Source organism: Hylobates moloch, unplaced genomic scaffold, assembly GCF_009828535.3.
Source record: "Hylobates moloch isolate HMO894 unplaced genomic scaffold, HMol_V3 SCAFFOLD_1, whole genome shotgun sequence".
Taxonomy (NCBI): Eukaryota; Metazoa; Chordata; class Mammalia; order Primates; family Hylobatidae; genus Hylobates; species Hylobates moloch.
In genome coordinates, this window is record NW_026652276.1 from 130,187,026 (window position 1) to 130,205,282 (window position 18,257).

General features: G+C 40.0%; 1 protein-coding gene across 1 annotated transcript in view; it reads left to right on the forward strand.

Moving 5' to 3' along the window:
• Window positions 1-1,655: 1,655 nt before the first annotated feature.
• Window positions 1,656-18,257, forward strand: part of VPS41 (VPS41 subunit of HOPS complex) — a 211,270-nt gene continuing 194,668 nt past the window's right edge. The window contains exon 1 of the mRNA XM_032758281.2: window positions 1,656-1,806. The gene's annotated coding sequence lies outside the window, so the exon portion shown is untranslated. The remainder of the gene's footprint in view (window positions 1,807-18,257) is intronic.

The window sequence follows — 18,257 nt, forward strand, 5'->3', positions numbered from 1 at the left end:
AACTAACAATAAGCTAGATCCTAATTGCTGTACATTTCAGTGACTTGACTCAGGAACAGAGAGGCGCTTGATTCTGGTGTCAAACAGATTGGGCCTCAGTCTCATCTCTGCTCTTTTCCATCTGTGTAACCTTGGAAAACTAATTGTTTCTAAAACTGGGTTTCCTTATATGGAAACATTGAGTTGTTTCTCCCAAGTCTTGTGAATGAAAAATGGCAGAAGCAAGACAGGACTACAACCGTGCCCTTAAGGACCACTCCTCTAGAAGGGAAATGAACACAAATAAAAAGTTACAGCACTGAGCAACTTGGTTCCTGAATTTTTTTATTGTGCTTCTTGAAGGGACCTCAATGACATGCCAAAGAATTTAGACTTTATCTTGTGGATGAAGGGGAGTTAGTAGAATATTTTAAGTAGGAATGGGGTAGGATCATGACTAACTCAACAGGATGTTAAGAGAATTTGAGAAGCAACCATATGTGAATGTGATACATTTGTAGAAATTTTCATGGTTATATTTATCATCAGTGATCATGCAGGGAAAAGACCCAAACACTGTATCTCTCACTCTGATGTTGGACATTTGTGTTCTAATATAATGTCCTATGGGAATAAAGTAAGACTACTCCTCTATAGGAAATTAGAACTTGGAAACTGAGCCTTAATTAATGGTTGCAGGTCAGCCTTTCCTGTTTTCACTCGTCTCTTCCTTTAACCTGGATTCCAAGAAAGCTTGACAACTGTCTACACTGATGTGGAAAAATGGCCTCTGCCAAGATAGGCAGCCAGGGCTGGACAGCCAGTCCTTCCCATCTAAATATTCTCTCTTCAGTGCCAACCTCTGAACATATTAAGGTGATAAAGTTGCTGCCAGATATGTGAAGAGAATAAGGTTAATTTTGTTGTCTTAAAGGAGAAAGCCATCCGGTGTTGCTATAAAGCAAATATAAATCAATAAGGCACTCAAATAAGCTCAATATCTAGTCCTTGACAATCAACAGGAATATGTTCCACTTAATATGACATCTCACCAGTTAATTTATTGCCAAAATGTGACAGGGTTATGTGAAACTTTGGTTATAAATTCTAGTGCATGTAGTTCCTGATATCTAAATTTTCTGCTTTAGAGTTCATTCTGGGGCTGGGGGCGTGGAAGGATAGAGCATGCTTATTATGAAAGGTCAGCATGCAGTGATTACAGCTTTTCTAAATCTGGGTCATGGGTTTATAAAAGGCTTATGATCCATCAAAAGACCTCTCTGAGTCCACAGAATGAAAAGAATGTAGAAAAACTGTTGTTCAGGGAAATGCTTTGCTTGTTATTAAGATGTGGTCATTTTCAATTATTAACTTATTCTGTAATGCAATCACCCAACTAGAATTCTCTACTTCAAAGTGTATGTCTTTGGAATGTTACATAATCTTTTCAAAATAGTATGTCTTCCTTTCTGAAAAATTCATTTCTCCAATGAATTAGGAAGCTGAGTCACTTCCCTAATCAGGACAGGCCCCTCCTCCAGGAGTGCTGTTCGGCTCCATTTTAACTACCCTGGCAGGTGGCGGCCTGGTTTTTAATTCCTTGAAATCTACAAATATACCCTTCACTTTGGAAGAGGCTCTTAGCTCAAAATGCATTTCTTTAGAAAGATTCACTGAGAAGAAGTAGGGAAAAAAAAAATCACAAAGCCATGTACTTAAACAGTCTCTTTCAAGCACCACTTAGTGGCGTGGAACTGAACTGAAGAGATTAGGATTTGACGTCTGACGTAGTCACTCTGTAGCTCCATAATCAAGGGCTGTCCAAGGGTGAGTATGGGGCCTCGGGTCTCTGGGTTAATGTCAATTACTGAAGGAGTTAGGGGAGAAAGGGAGGAAATAGGAAGGGCAGCCTATTTCTATGAAGAGGAGAGGATTGATACCAGCACTGGAGTGGAAACTGTAATGAAGGAAGTGGCTATCTGGTTGGCAAGGCCATGATTGAAGGGGTCAGATCCCGTGGAGAGCACCTGCAGCAGATGGGACCCGTGCCCCACTTCTGTTGGATTTTGTCAATGGGGGCGGGGGGAGGTTTAGGGGAGCGCTCTTTCAGAGGCTCTTACGTACGTCATTCACTCTAGGGGTTTGTTTTGTTTTGTTTTTGAAACAGGGTCTTGCTCTGTCACTCAGGCTGGAGTGCAGTGGCACCATCACAGCTCATTGCAGCCTTGAATTCCTGGGCTCAAGCAATCCTCCCACCTCAGTCTTCCCAGTAGCTAGGACTGCAGGTGTGAGCCCCTGCACCTGGTTTTTATCTGTAATTAATGCCAAATTTTACCCTTCAGAAAACAGTATAGGAAAACTCCTTCACTGAACTCTGTAGGTTGCATGTTTATGGCTAAACCAGAATGAAAATTATGATAATTCAGGGTAATAGTTATTAAACAAAAAATAAAAATTCTCCAATGATAGAAGGGGCCTTGGAATAGGCCAACCCTATTCCATCAGCCCTTTGAACCTGACAGCACTTACCATATATAATGGGATGAGCTACATGCATTTCTGCACCCCCTGACGCATGGTGAGCGGCACATGAGGACAGGGAATCTTGGGCTTTCTCCTTTATATTATCGGTGCTTAGCATTGGGCTTAAGTAATACTGGTCTGACATTTGTTGAGAAGCCATAAAACAAAAATGTATAAAATAGTGTAGTACTAATGGACTGAATCCCTATTTAGAAAAATGTATAATAATCAAGTGAAGGTGGTGGTGGTGGTCATGGTGTGTGTTGGGGGTGGGAGTGGGGTTAGAAGTCAGGTAGGGTTTTTTTATGACTGCCTAGAGTGATTTCTGGCTGGTAATAATTTGTTTCATCTAAGTCTGTATGCAGTGGACTTTAATGTCTCCCTGTGCATCAAAGGCCTCACACTGTGCTTCAGGGGGCTTTTGTGCATCCTGGTGGGTGCTGTCTACCCAGGGTTAGAGGAGATACTGGGACACCAGACACTCAGCAAGTGATGTGCTAGCTGCTGTTGCAAGAAAATTCTTACGGAGCCTCAATGCAAAAACAATTAACAAAATTCCTCAGCACAGGGGATGCATGGTCCTCACCTGAATGGAGCCAGGAAGTCCCTAGGCATTAGCGTTGGACTCTGTTCATGGGACCAGGAGCTGGAGCAGAACAGGAAAGCTTTGCCTCTGGGTTCTCCCAGCTTTCTCCCACTTCATGTTCCCTCCATTCTTCATACTCCTCAACCTAGGGATTCCTTTCTGGTCTTAGGGTTACAAAGATTTTTATTCATCAAATCTCTTTCATGTTCTCCTGACACCTGCGCAATTGAAAATGAAAATACAAGACTTTGCATTTCTGCCGTATCATTCCTTTTCTGAGGAAATGAGTAAAGAATGCCAAGCTGACAACACGGGAGAAGACAAAGGGTAAAAGAACTGGTGCAGGAGGAGGGAAGAACATATAAATTAATACTTACATTTTTAAAAACATACTATCCTGTTATATAAGTCACTAAACAGCCCATCTACTCAGGGATGATAGAAGAGAGACAGAAGATAGCCTTTATTAATATTTTCAATATGGACACAGGTATGTGGTCTTCTCACTTACATCGCAAATATCAAGCCCTCTGTGTCCGTCTCTGTTACCATATTATCAGGACTCTTACACTTGGCAAGTGAGAAAACTGAAATTAGTCAGATGTGGTGGCACATGCCTGTAATCCCAGCTACTCCGGAGGCTGAGGCAGGAGAATCGTTTGAACCTGGGAGGTGGAGGTTGCAGTGAGCCGAGATCGAGCCATTGTACTCTAGCCTGGGCGACAGAGCAAGACATTGTCAAAAAAACAAAACAAAAAAAAAACAAGGAAAGAAAAAAAGAAAAGAAAAGAAAATTAGATCGTCTCATGTACCTGGTAAATACAAGATGAATTTAGAATTCTTCACAGTTTGATCTGGTTGCTCAAGCATTTATCCCAGGGCTCTCTCTCTCTCTCCCTTGCCAGTCCTCAGCAGAGCAGTCCCTATTGGCTTCATTATTCAGTCAGGCTTTCCCCACACAAGCAAGATGAAGGTGGCGGCAAACAGTGCAGACTCACATTCTTTCAGGTTGGTGAGCCCAGAAGAAAGAGGTTCTCTTCCATGCTCATTTCAGCGAAGAAGTTTTGATCAGCACACCTTGAGTTAAAAGTCCTTACCTAGGGCCTGGCGCGGTGGCTCGAGCACTTTGGGAGGCTGAGGTGGGTGAATCATGAGGTCAGGAGTTCGAGACCAGCCTGACCAACATGGTGAAACCCTGTCTCTAGTAAAAATACAAAAATTAGCTGGGCCTGGTGGCATGCACCTGTAATCCCAGCTACTCATGAGGCTGAGGCAGGAGAATCGCTTGAACCCGGGAGGCAGAGGTTGCAGTGAGCTGAAATCACACCATTGCACTCCAGCCTGGGTGACAGAGCGAGAATCCGTCTCAAAAAAAAAAAAAAAAAAAAAAAGTCCTTAGGAGAATTACTGTGTCCAAAGGAAATGTATTATAATTGGTTCAACTTGCTCACATGCTCACCTTGAAGGTAGGAAGTCCTGGTGATTGAGCCCAACCAGCAACACCTAGAAATTAAAGATTACAACGTCATGAAAATGTTCCAGAAAGTAAAAAACGAATTACCCCACTCTACTTCACTTGCCTTAATTTTGTATTTAAAAAAAAAGAAAAACCATGATCCAGTACTTTTCAAATTGCAGATTGTTCCCCAATTGCAGATTATGAAATCGACTTAATGAGTAGTGACTAGAATATTGTAGGGTAGTACAGAATAGAATAGAATAAAAAAAATTAGCAATGTCAGTTTGCATCACTTATACTAAAGGTAAGTATTATTTCATGGATATTTTGTTTCAATTATGTCTCTGTGTGTGTGTGTGTGTGTATACTCTTTCAATATACATATCAATATCTAGGTTATGATATAGAGCAAATTTCTTACTGTGGGGTGCAGTAAGTAAAAACAAAACAAACAAAAAAAACCTTTCAGATACACTGAGATGATCTACCTATCAGTAAGACTTTCAAGTACTCTTAATTCTTTGGAGGATAAAATTAATTCTACTTAGCACTTGGAGTGATTAACCTCTTCTGTTAAGAATCCAAATTTGCTCTGCATTTTTAATGATTTTTTGCCAATTTGTTTTGTAAAGAGTTTGGCCGTGAAAACAATAAAACAGAAAGTCCTAGGGACCTAACAATAAGTGCCTATAGTTTGAATGTTCTGAGATTGGCCCTGTAAATTCAGAAAATAGAACCTCAAAGGCAGTACATATAAGTGGTTGTAGAACAACTTAAGTAGCATACTCTGTCAAATGACTATAAGAATCTGAGCAGAGTGGTGCCTGCCTATAGTCATAGCTCCTAAGGAGGCTGATGCTGGAGGATGGCTTGAGCCCAGGAGTTCAAGGCTACAGTGAGCTATGATCACACCACTAGACTCCAGCCTGGACAACATAGTGAGACCCTGTCTCTAAAAACAACAACAACAACAACAAAACACTTTAAAATAACTGTAGGGAAAGCAGCATCAGAGTTGAATGTCTTTCACAAAGCAAGTCAACAATTTGCAAAGATTCAAGAAAACTAGTTCCAAGAGTCAGAATTGTTTTGTATATTTTTAAGTTATCTTACAACTTACTTATGGAAGATATATAGTAAAATATTAACTTGTTTTCATTGTCGAATGATAGCCTGGAAGCAGGAAAAGTTGTTATAGGCAATATTAGTCACGGAAAGAAACTGGCTTAACTCAGAGTTAAATCATCACATGTCTGTGGAATAATACCCCAGTGGCTTAAAAGAGCTCTAGCTTCTCAGGGTCTTGATTCCTTTCCAAAGATAGAAGGGCCATCCTATGTTTGCAAATAAAAGGTTATAGTCTCACTGTCACCAGGTATAGATACACTGGCAGCTTGAACTGCCTGAAATCTTAGGGAATTTACTACAAATACAAACCAAAAATGAAAAGTTCCCTTAGAAGAGATTCATGGGAAATTCGTTACTGATACATAATAATTGTACATGTTCCTAAGGTACATGTGATATTTTGATCCATGTATACAATGTGTAATGTTCAAATCAGGATATTTAGGATATCCATCACCTCAAATATTTATCATTTCTTTGTGCTGGGAACATTTCAACTCATCTCTTCTAGCTCTTTCGAAAAATACAATAAATCATTGTTAACTAGTCATCTACTATGCTGTTGAACACTGGAACTTACTCCTTCTATATAACTGTATGTTTGTCTCCATTAAGCAAACTCTTTTCATCCCCACCATACACTCATCCCAGACTCTGAGAACCATCATTTCTACTATCTACCTTCATCAGATCAACTTTTTAATGCCCACACATGAGTAGGAACATGTGACATTTATCTTTCTGTGCCTGGCTTATTTCACTTAACATAATGTCCTCCAGTTCCATCCATGTTGCTGCAAATGACAGAATTTCATTTTTTATGACTGAATGGTATTTCATTGAGTATATCTATCACATTTTGTTACCCATTCATCCATTAATGGACACTTAGATACACAAACTGTGAATGATTCCCTATCTTGGCAATTATGAATAGTTTTGCATGGGAGTGCAGGTATCCCTTTGATATACTGATTTTCTTCCCTTTGGATGAATATCCAGTAGTGGAGTTGCTGAATTGTAGGGTAGTTCTAGTTTCAGCTTTTTGAAAAACTTCCATTCTGTTTTCCATAATGGCTATACTAATTTACATTCCCACCAACAATGTATGAGTTCCATTTTCTCCGCATTCTTGCCAGCATTTACTTTTTGTCTTTTTGATAATAGTATTTGTAACTGGGGTGAGATAATACTGCATTGTAGTTTTGATTTGCATTTTCCTGATGATTAGTAATATTGAGCATTTTTTCATATACCTGTTGCCCATTTATATGTCTTCTTTAGAGAAGTATCTATTCATGTCCTTAGCCCACTTTTTAGTGGGATTATTTATTTTACTGTTGAGTGGTTTTAGTTCCCTGTATATTCTGGATATTAATCCCTTATCAGATGAATAGTTTGCAAATATTTTCTCCCATTCTGCAGGTTATATCTTCAAGCTGTTGACTGTTTCCTTTGTCATGCAGGAAATTTTTAGTTTGATGTAGTTTCATTTGTCTATTTTCATTTTCGTTTAATAGGTAATTTTTATTGCCATTGTTAAGGCAATAACGGATGACAGTTCTGAAGCCTGAGGCTTTATCAATCAAGTATGGAGTGGGATGGCAGAGAGGGGAGAGTGAGATTCTTTTAGATAAAGCAAACCCTCAGAAATTAGAGGTAGTGGGACCCTTAGGGCATGCCAAGTGATTCTGCGTGGCTGGAGAAGAGAGTGGCAGAAAGTGTGGTGGCATATGAGGCTGGAGAGGTAGTGAATATAAATCAATTGTATTTTAACCTAAAAGCAATGAAGAATCAATGAAAGATTGTAGGCAGAGAAGTTTACAATCAAATATCTTTTCTAAAATATCATTCTAGATGCAGCATGAATAAACAAGGGAGAGGCATGGGGATGGAGAGACCAGTTAAGAGGTTGTTATAATAGTCTAGATGAGGGTTGATAGTGCCTTGAACTAGGAAAGATGTGAGAATGGAGGGAAGGGTACAGAGCGAGAAGTTAACAGGTGAAATTAACAGAACTTGGGGACGTGTTGGGATTTGGGAGTATATATGAAGAAGATGCATCTGAGAAGACTCCCAGCTTTCTGACTTGGGCATGTAGGTGCTGCCAATCATGAAGAAAAGAAACTCAAGAGAAGATTTTAAAGAACAGATAATGAATTCAGTTTGGGATCTATCCTCAAAAAGGAGAGAATAAAAGAGAAAAATATACAATAATCAATGGCAGCAATCAATTTGAGTCCCTGTGAATTTAGTGAATATTCTTAAACTGTATGTTTAGTTGAACTGTCTCTCAATCTTTGCATTCATGTGTTTACTCTTAGTAGATGCTAATTGTTAAATAAATGAATATCATCTGTGTAAATGAGTAGGAGAAAACATGCCTTTTGAGAAATCTTCAAAATAAATTACATAGTAATAATGTATTATTAGTATTTCTGAAAGGTAAATCAGGATGTTGGACACATTTCATAAATGAAAGAATCCAGTAAAGGGCCCAAAAATTAAATCATGGAACCTCCAGGAAAAACACCTGCCCCATATAATCTTTTGCATAGGCCAAATAAGTCTTCCCAGAAGACTTCCTGCTATAACCAGTGAGAAAAAACATTTAAACAGACTTTACAATGGCAATAGTAACTACATGCCACCAGCTTTAGTGCACATGAATGCTCAAAGTAAAGGATAGCTTCCTGACACCTAAGTGGGGGCGATGTCAAGCAAGGAGCCAAAGATTCTTTGCTTTGCAAAGAATCCTTATCCTATTTAAAGTTGAGAGAAGACTTTCTGGTTGAAATACGTGATATTCGTAAGATAGCACAGATCTTGACAGTGGGATTGGGAGTCACTCTGACATAATTTTTGTTTTTTTGACTCGCTCTATCGCCAGGCTGGAGTGCAGTGGCGTGATCTCTGCTCACTGCAACCTCCGCCTCCCAGGTTCAAGCAATTCTCCTGCCTCAGCCTCCCGAGTAGCTGGGACTACAGGCTTGCATCACCACACCCAGCTAATTTTTGTATTTTTATTAGAGACAGGGTTTCACCGTGTTGGCCAGGCTGGTCTTGATCTCTTGACCTTGTGATCCGCCCGCCTTGACCTCCCAAAGTTCTGGGATTACAGGTGTGAGCCACCACGCTCAGCCTCTGACATGATTTCTAAGAGGTTTGATAAGGCTAGCTTAATTCATAGAATTTAGTGTGTGCAAACACAGAAAAGAGCCATTATTGTAGGATGAAAAGACTTTTTGGGTTTGTAGATGCTCTAAAGGCATTGATCTTCCAGCCACTTCCAGCAATGTGGCATTTGGAGCACAGCTTGTAACTTGTTACCAATAAATCCTTTCCCAGATATAAAATTACACTGAAATTACACCAAGTCTGCAAAGAGTATCACTATTAAAGTCTGAGTATTTTCTTCAATCCTGCAGTTTAGCATAAGAGACTTAGATAGTATTTGTAAATTGTGGACCACAGTGCAAACTTAGCAACATTTTAGATCACTAGAAAGAGAAAAATCTGTAATGTATTTGTTCGTTAGTAGAAAAGGACCAACCATTACAAAATGGGAACTCAAAGGAAGAAGAAATTTAATGCTCTGAGAATAGACTGTGCCTTATTTCAGAAAGGTTGTATTGCAAAAAGTCATCTTCGAGTCTTGGTTTTTCAGTGTTTTATTCCTTTCTATTAAAAAGCAAGACCCTTATCTTCTAACCACATGCCACTTAAACATGAGGAGATGCATTACTTTTGACTCAAATAATACTTATTATATTAGGAATACTCCCAGGGTATTGCAGGTAGGGTTTTTGTTGGCCGGCTGGTTGGCCTCAGGGTTTTTCTCAACACTCTCCGCTTCATAGTGATCCCTCCTCCAACAAGGAGTGGGAACTCAAGGCCAGTCCGCTATTGACCTACTCCTTAAACTGGATACTTGAGCCAATATCTTTGAGAGGTTCAGTATTACAGTTTTTCCTAACTTGAAACTGAACTTCAAAATGGCTCCTGACCCTGAATCTGGCTGATCCGTGATTGCCAACCCAAATCTTGCAAAGAAGGCATTGTAAAGTCAGTTGCTGGCTGGAATTCAGCTAGCATTGGAAGAATGACAAAGTTCTAGACTTTGTCAGTGCCACATGCAACTGAAGAAATGTGGAAGGGAAGACGGGAGTGGCAATTCTACGCATCATCCAATGAGCAAGGAATTCAGCCCTGCTGCTGTCTGTTCTTTTTTTTTTTTTTTTTTTTTGAGACACGGTCTCACTTTGTCACCCAGGTTGGAGGGCAATGGCACGCTCTCAACTCACTGCAGCCTCGACCTCCTGGATTCAAAAAATTGATCCACCTGCCTCAGCTTCCCCCAACAAGTAGCTGGGACTACAGGCATGCACCACCACACCCAGCTAATTTTGTTTTTTATTTTTTGTAGAGATGGGGTTTCACCATGATGCCCAGGCTAGTCTCAAACTCCTGAGTGCAAGTGATCTGCCTGTCTGTCTCCCAAGGTTCTAGGATTACAGTCATGAGCCACCGCACCCAGCCTGTTTCTGTCTTTTCTAAGATACCTTTCCTTAATCTCTTAGGGCTAGAAACCAAGACTGTTTCCCTGGTTACCAAAGCCCACTTAACTAAAGCAAAGGGCAGGGGAAGAGATGATATAAAAATTGCTTGGAGAAGAAAGCCAACTTGTATGTGTGTGCATGTGTATGTGTGTGTGAACAAGTCAGTTAAGGCTCTGACAGTTAGCATCAGAAAACAAATTTGAACTTGTTTGAACAAAAAGGTTCCTGGGATAGCTTATAGAGTCCAAGCATCAGGAAACAGTTTGATCTTTTTCAGTCTTAATTCCAAAAATCTCAGAGAAGGGATGAAGATCAACAAACTATATCTAGGAAGTGGAAGACTTTGCAGGTACCTTGTGGGTGGGGGGGCTGGGGGCAGAGGGTGGTAGGGAGAAAGTCCTAAAAAATGGGTGCTGTGCAGACAATCCAATAGATGGTCATTACAATGTATCATAAATGATTAGAACAGGTCTTCTGCACTAGTAGGCCTTCTCAGCTGCAATAAACAGACCCAGGATGGAGACAAACAGGAGAAAAGAGAGGTCCATCATCTATATCAGCTGATGAAAGCCCATGGTTTTTTTACTCCACACCCAATCTTATCAAAAAGGCCTTTCCCCATCCTTCTTTTCACTTATCTGCACCAATGACAGGCACTCGAGCACAATGAAAAGATGGGAGGGTGTCTTTAGAGCAGGGTAATGGAGAAGGAGTAGTAAGGAGCTTGTGAGAACAGCAAGAGTGGAACACAGGATCTACAGGAAGCAATGTGAGGGAAAGAAATCAAAGGAAGAGCATTTCTGATGGCCTTGGGAGGGAGTGGGCATTGGGGTAAAGGTGGGGGGAGTTTCTCCAGTAATTTCCAGTCATTCATGTGTCAGAGAAGAAGTTCATGATACATCAGCTGGAGATGTTAGGCCTTGGGTTCTGGTACTGCCACGTAAATATTTTTCTCCAGCAGTTGTCAAACCAGTTAGAAAGATTACCCAGGAGTCTAACAATGATGCTTTTCTTTCTTGGGTTCTTCTGGGTATGCTCCCTTCTTGGGGGGACAAGTCTTCCCTATTAATGATTAAAGCCATCTTCTCCTTAAGGCAACAATCGAAAGGCCATAACCTTGGCATTGAATGCAGTTCTAGGCAAAAAAAGAAAAAAAAAGAAAGAGCCAAAACCTAATTTCTGGGTCAGGGGCTTGTAACTAAGGTTGTTTTTCTATGATAATAATGCCATCACTGGTGGATAAGCCCCCAGGTTGTCACATTCCAACCTAGCTTATATAAATGAATGGAGTACAGCAGAAACACAATAAAATATAAAACATAAAACTCTATGGTGATTAAGTTTGGTTTCCTTTGTAAACTAATGTTCAGGTAAGGACAAAACTACGAAATGGTCATTGTAGGTTATATATTTTATTTTGTTACTGGTACTGCAATGGCAATAGTTTGTACTATTTTTCATACCATGTATAGATTCAACTGTATTATGGATTTAAAGGCTTTCTGGCTCAGAAATAAGGTGCAATTACTGTTTCTGTAAAAAAGTAAGTCTTAAGATTTAATCAATTAACATACTGGTTGTGTTAAATTTTGGAACACAATTGGTGACTGCCATTGCTTTCACTGTGCAGCAAACCCTTCCTCTTCTTCCTCTTTTGTTCTGCTCCTCTTCTTTTTCAATTTTTTCATGTCTTTATGTTAGAAGAAGGCTCTTATGCCACAAACGTACTTTGAAATTGGAGACTTGCTGAAAAATGGACCTTGTTTCACAAATGATATTTGGATCCAATGGCAGGATGTGTTTAAGTATTTTGTTTCAAAATTTTTATTGAAAATGAAAGATTTTCTATGAAATAATACATTTTTCTGGCACAGCTAAACATCTGGATTCTGAGTAGATTGAATTCATGCTTTAAGTTAAAAATTAGTTTTGTGCTTTTCTGTCAAAAATATGAAAGAAGTTGAGTAAGTGGATTGCACATAAGCATTCTATGTCTGGGGAAAACTCAAACAGATGGTCTTTGAAATATTCTTTTAGTAAACATATAATAGGAATCCAAAGGATGAACAAAATATTTCCCACATTATTCAAAATCACCACATTAGAGTATTGAAGAGGTTTTTTGTTTTTGTTTTTGTTTTTGTTTTTGAGATAGGGTTTCACTCTGTCACCCACGCTGGAGTGCAGTGGTGTGATTTCAGCTTACCACAGCCTCTGCCTCCTGGGTTCAAGCGATTCTCCTGCCTCAGCCTCCCAAGTAGCTGGGATTACAGGTGCGTGCCACCATGCCTGGCTAATTTTTTGTATTTTAGTAGAGATGGGGTTTCATCATGTTGCCTTGGTGTTGAACTCCTGAGCTCAAGTGATCCACCCACTTCTGCCTTCCCAAGTGCTGGGATTATAGTCGTGAGCCACCGCACCCAGCCCTGAAGGGTTTTTTTTAAAGGTATTTCCTGATATTTTTAAAGAACTTTTAAGAGAACTTCAAATGTTTCAGTGACCAAGCTATTCCATTTCTACACATTTTCCCAAGAAAATATTTATAATTTGGAGATATGCACAAGATGCGGTGTTCATCACAGTATAATTTATAATAGTGAAAACTTGAAAGCAACCTAAATATTGAAAAGTAGAGGAGGATTGGTTGGTTATATAAACCACGGAAATCAACTCCATGGAAGACTATATAAACATAAGTAATTATGTAGCTCTATATTATGTGAAATTACATTGTTGATGTATTAATAAGTTTTTTTTGTTTGTTTGGTTGTTTTTTTTTGAGACAGAGTCTTGCTCTGTCGCCCAGGCTGGAGTGCAGTGGCGCGATCTCGGCTCACTGCAAGCCTTGTCTCCCAGGTTCATGCCATTCTCCTGCCTCAGCCTCCCAAGTAGCTAGGACTACAGGTGCCCACCACCATGCCCTGCTAATTTTTTTGTATTTTTAGTAGAGATGGGGTTTCACCGTGCTAGCCAGGGTGGTCTCAATCTCCTGATCTTGTGATCCGCCTGCTTTGGCCTTCCAAAGTGCTGGGATTACAGGTGTGAGCCACTGCGCCCGGGCAATAAATTTTTTTAAAACGCCACAGAACTCTAGAGTGTGATTCAAATTATGTTTAAAACACATAAAGGTAGCCCTTGTATATACATCTGTGGGGAAAAAAAATCTGGAAAAATATCCCTCAAACTGCAATGAATATAAAGACAAAATTCCTCCTAGGGTCTCTTCTCACTCTCGTTCATTACTGAGTAATATTGGACAGACCATTTATATATTGCCTTTTTCTATTTAAAAAGACATTAAACTTCTCCATTAATTTCTAATACTTCCCGTCTAGACATCCATAAACGTGAAGTATTAACATACTCTGGAGTGTTTTCCAATACCTACAATCAACTCTCTGACTCACTGGACACCAGTTGGGTGTTCAACAACTTAACTCAGTTTTGATACTAACCACCCAGGGTTAGCACAGACCCTATAGCTTAAGAGCTCAGTCCCACAAAACTGCCCCCCACTTCAAATGTCAGTTGCAAGTCCTGGGCCTCCTGTGCTTCTGGCCCACCAGCTATAAATGGGAGCTTCCTATGAACCCCTCCTAAGGTACCATAGCTTGTTGGAATGACTCACAGAACTCAGGAAGACACTTTATTTACATTTACCAGTTTATTATAAAGGATACAAATGAACAGCCAGATGAAGAGGTGCACAGGGCAAGGTCTTGAAGGGTACGGAGCACAGCAGCTTCTGTCCCCATGGGGTACTCCTTGCTCCCACTGCGTGGACGTGTTCATCAAATTGGAAACTCATCAAATCTCATTTCAGGAGTTTTTATAGAACTTAATCTCCAGTCTTCCCCATCCCCTCCCTGGGGGGCTGAAAGTTCCACCCCTATAATCAATTGGTCTTTCTGGTGACCAGTCCCATCTTGCTGCTATATAGGAGCCCCACCCTAAGTCATCTCATTAGTATAAACTCAAGTGTAATAAAAAGGGATTCAATAACAAAATATACTCCTATCACTCGGGAAATTCTAAAGGTTTTAAGTGCTCTGTGCCAGGAACCAGAGATAAAGACCAAATATATTGCTTATGATAGCACACATACCTAGAAGGACGATCACTTATGGGAAATTGCATAGAAAAGGGTAACTGGTAGCATCTTCTAACCTCACTATGAGTAAGATACAGCTCCATGTTCTCTGTAATTGTACAGAAACTAACAATTTTGGGCCATACTCTTTCTTTATCTATAAGAGATCTCTGATGATCACTGCACAGTCTCCTTTGAGAGATTGAGTAAAGAGCGACTCTGCACATTCCCCAAAATTTCTTTTCTTCTTTTTATGAAAACAAGTAAGTCTTGAGAGTGGTCCTGTGCCTCTAAATGAGGATCACAAAAAATGGAACCTGAAGAGGAGACTGCAGTGTTCGTTATGTGTATACTGAAGTGCGGGAAACAAAATAGCAGTACAACAGTGATAAATACAACTAGGCCCAGCCTTTGGCAAGGACCTTGACCTACATTTTCTCATTTGTTTTTCACAACAACCCTGATTGGAAGGTACTTTTAGCCCATTTAACAGCTAAGAATACTGGACTTTGGAAAAGTTAACTTGTCCTAGATTTATTATAAATGGCACACACAAAATTTGAATCCTGATCTGATTCTCGAGCTCTTAAATATCACAATGAACTAGAAAAAAACAAATGCAAATTGGTACCCTGGCAGTACTGTTTTTGTCCTATGTCCCAAGATTCCAAAACTTTTATATTCTGAAAGTTTGTTCTTCTCACACACATGAGCGTGTGATCGCTCCCTTTCTCCTGTGTCAGGTGGGCAAGTAGAAGAATAATAATTTCCTCAGGTGCAGTAGCTGATGTCTTTTGGCTGAGTCATTTCTATTCTCAAAACTCCTCAATGGCTCCCCACCACTATATCAGTTAGGACTAAGTCTGTCTGCTTGTGATGGGCAAGCTACAATAACACAAGGGATTATTATTTTATTCAAAATAAGTTTGGAGGCTGGGCTCAGTGGCTCACGCCGGTAATCTCAGCACTCTGGGAGGCCGAGGTGGGTGGATCACCTGAGCTCAGGAGTTCGAGACCAGCCTGAGCAACATGGTGAAACCCCGTCTCTACGAAAAATACAAAAATTAGCCAGGTGCAGTGGCATGCCCCTGTAATCCCAGCTACTCAGGAGGCTAAGGCAGGAGAATCACCTGAGCGGGTAGGCGGAGGTTGCAGTGAGCCAAGATCCTGCCACTGGACTCCAGCCCTGGTGACAGGAGTAAAACCCTGTTTGAAAAAAAACAAAACATTAGTTTGGAGGCAGGCAGTTTAGAGGAGCATGTTGGCTTCAGTCGTCAGGGACCTAGGCTTCTCCTATCTTTCTGCTTCATCCTTGGAATTTGGTTTTCATCCTCAAGGTCACTTGTGGGACCTGTGTGGTTGCTGGAGAATCTAATGGCAGAAATGGTGAAAGGGGTATCCCCAGATGTCTGTTCCCCTTTAATAGACTTCCCTGAAAGGCACACGTAACATTTCCACTTGTATGTCATTGACCAGAACTTAATCACATAGCCACACATAACCGTGATGGAGACCAGGAGATGTCTTTTATTTAAACATATTGCTGCCCCTAATATTTTAGGAGTTCTTTTACTAATAAAGTAGAAGTGAATGGATATTAGGAAGGCATTTAGCAGTCTCTGCTACAACTGCCTGTGGAATTATACACAAATTTATATGGACAGACTCTAGCACCATCCTACCTAATTGGTCTTGTATCTGACTCTTTGGATGCTATTCCACATCTTTATGTCTCTTCTTTTTTTTTTTTTTTTTTTTTCCGAGATGGAGTCTTGCTCTGTCGCCCAGGCTGGAGTGCAGTGGTGCCATCTTGGCTCACTGCAAGCTCCGCCTCCCAGGCTCACGCCATTCTCCTGCCTCAGCCTCCCAAGTAGCTGGGGCTACAGGCACCCGCCACCACGCCCAGCTAATTTTTTGTATTTTTGTAGTAGAGACTGGGTTTCACCGTGTTAGCCACGATGGTCTTGATTTCCTGACCTCGTGATCTGCCTGCCTCAGCCTCCCAAAGTGTTGGGATTACAGGCGTGAGCCACTGCGCCCAGCCTGTCTTTATGTCTCTTCTTATACTGTTCCCTTTACACGGAATGTTTTCCCTTTCCTCTTACCATCAGCCTCTTACCTGTACTTTAAGGAACACTTGATGTGCTGCTTGAAGTCATCCCTGATCTTCCCAACTGATTTGATCACTCCCACCTTCAAACTCTCACACAATGGCTGACTTAAACTTCCCAGATACCACTTTCTTTGTGTCATTTCACTGCTCTAAATCTTCAACATCTTTTTATTTTCTCGTAGAACAGGTCTGAAATGTACTCAGGTGGCAGGGCACTGAATAGTCTAGTTTGAGAAAGCACCATGAATGGAAAGATGTTCAATTAATTAATTGATTCAGTCAACAAATATTTATAGTCACCCTGTTATGCACATACACTGTGCTAGGTTCCTGGTACATGTTTAAAAGTAAGAAGTTGTCAAAGCAAGCTTTATAGTTTCTTTCTGATTTTTTTTTGTTGGGATTTATTTACTATATTTATGTATTTTTATGTCTCAGTGCTTGTTTATAGCTAAGCAATAGCAAAAAATCAAAGATTTCAAGAAAGCATATGTGAAAACCCTAAATAAAATATTTTACCCACTAATCTATTGATTTCTTTCTGTGAATTGGGAAAATAAAGTGACTATTTGATTTTAACAATAAAACCCCTTGGTGCAAATCAAGGCACACTAATTTCACAAGAATCTAGCAAGAGAACCACCACAGTGAGTCTAAACTTTACCCCTTCAATGTTCCCTCAAATCTATATATTTCCAAAGATTCTCTCTTAGGTTGTAATACTACACAATACTATACCTCAAATACCAATTAAAAGTAATGGCAAAAACTGCAATTAGTTTTGCACCAACCTAATATATGTTGAAGACCTCAGATTATTTACATCCAGCACCAGACTCCTCTTAGCTTCAAAACCAAATAACCAAATATCTACTGAACATTTCTTTTATAAGCCAAATAGGGAAAAGATCAACTTTCCCACAAAAGATGGGTAAAGAGCAAGAGTAGAAAGGACAGAACAAAGTTGAAAATGGCCAGTAAATTTATGAAAAACATCCCCTCATCAGAAATCAAAGAAATACAAGTTAAAACAAAAATTAAAATATTAATACTATTTTCCCTAAGCTAAATTGACGAAATTTGTAAAAAATGATAATGTCTAATGTTTGATGGTAGGAGGGTTTAGAGCTCTCATATATAGCCCATGGTAGAATAAATTGTGAGAGATTGAATATATAAAGGGGCAATGGCCAGACCAGATATTAAAATAGAACTCTGACCCACAGTCTGAAGCAAACTGCAGCAATTGCCCAGGAAACCAAGCTATTGTCCACAATAGAAAACCCAGGAATCTAGCCTGACAGTCAAAACTGCCATCTGTAGTAACAATCCAGGAACCTTAACTATAACCTCTGAAACAACCAGCCTAAAATGACCAGGACTTTATTGGTAGTTGACAACTTCCTTAATTTTTACTCCCACTTCCAACTAAGACCAACCAGAGAAAACCAAATATCTACCCCTAACCAATCACATAGGTTGCCCCACTTCTGGTTAGCCCACCTGCAGCTTTCTCATGCCAACAGCCTCCAACCAGGGCCTACCTGAAGCCTTTCCTTTTTCCACCTTCCCACTCTTGTGCCTGTTTTTGAGTCTCTGCCACAGCACAAGTGCTGGTGGCTGACTCCCTTTCTAGAACAAGCTCTGAATAACTCCTCAATGGCATTTCTCATTTGGATGATCTTTATTTCTACAGTTGATACCACCTTGCATTACAGCATTTTCCAAAATTATGCACAGGGATGTTAATTAGATGTACTTAAAGTATACAACAAAATAGAATGATTATATACATTACTTTTCATGGGATGGAATTATAA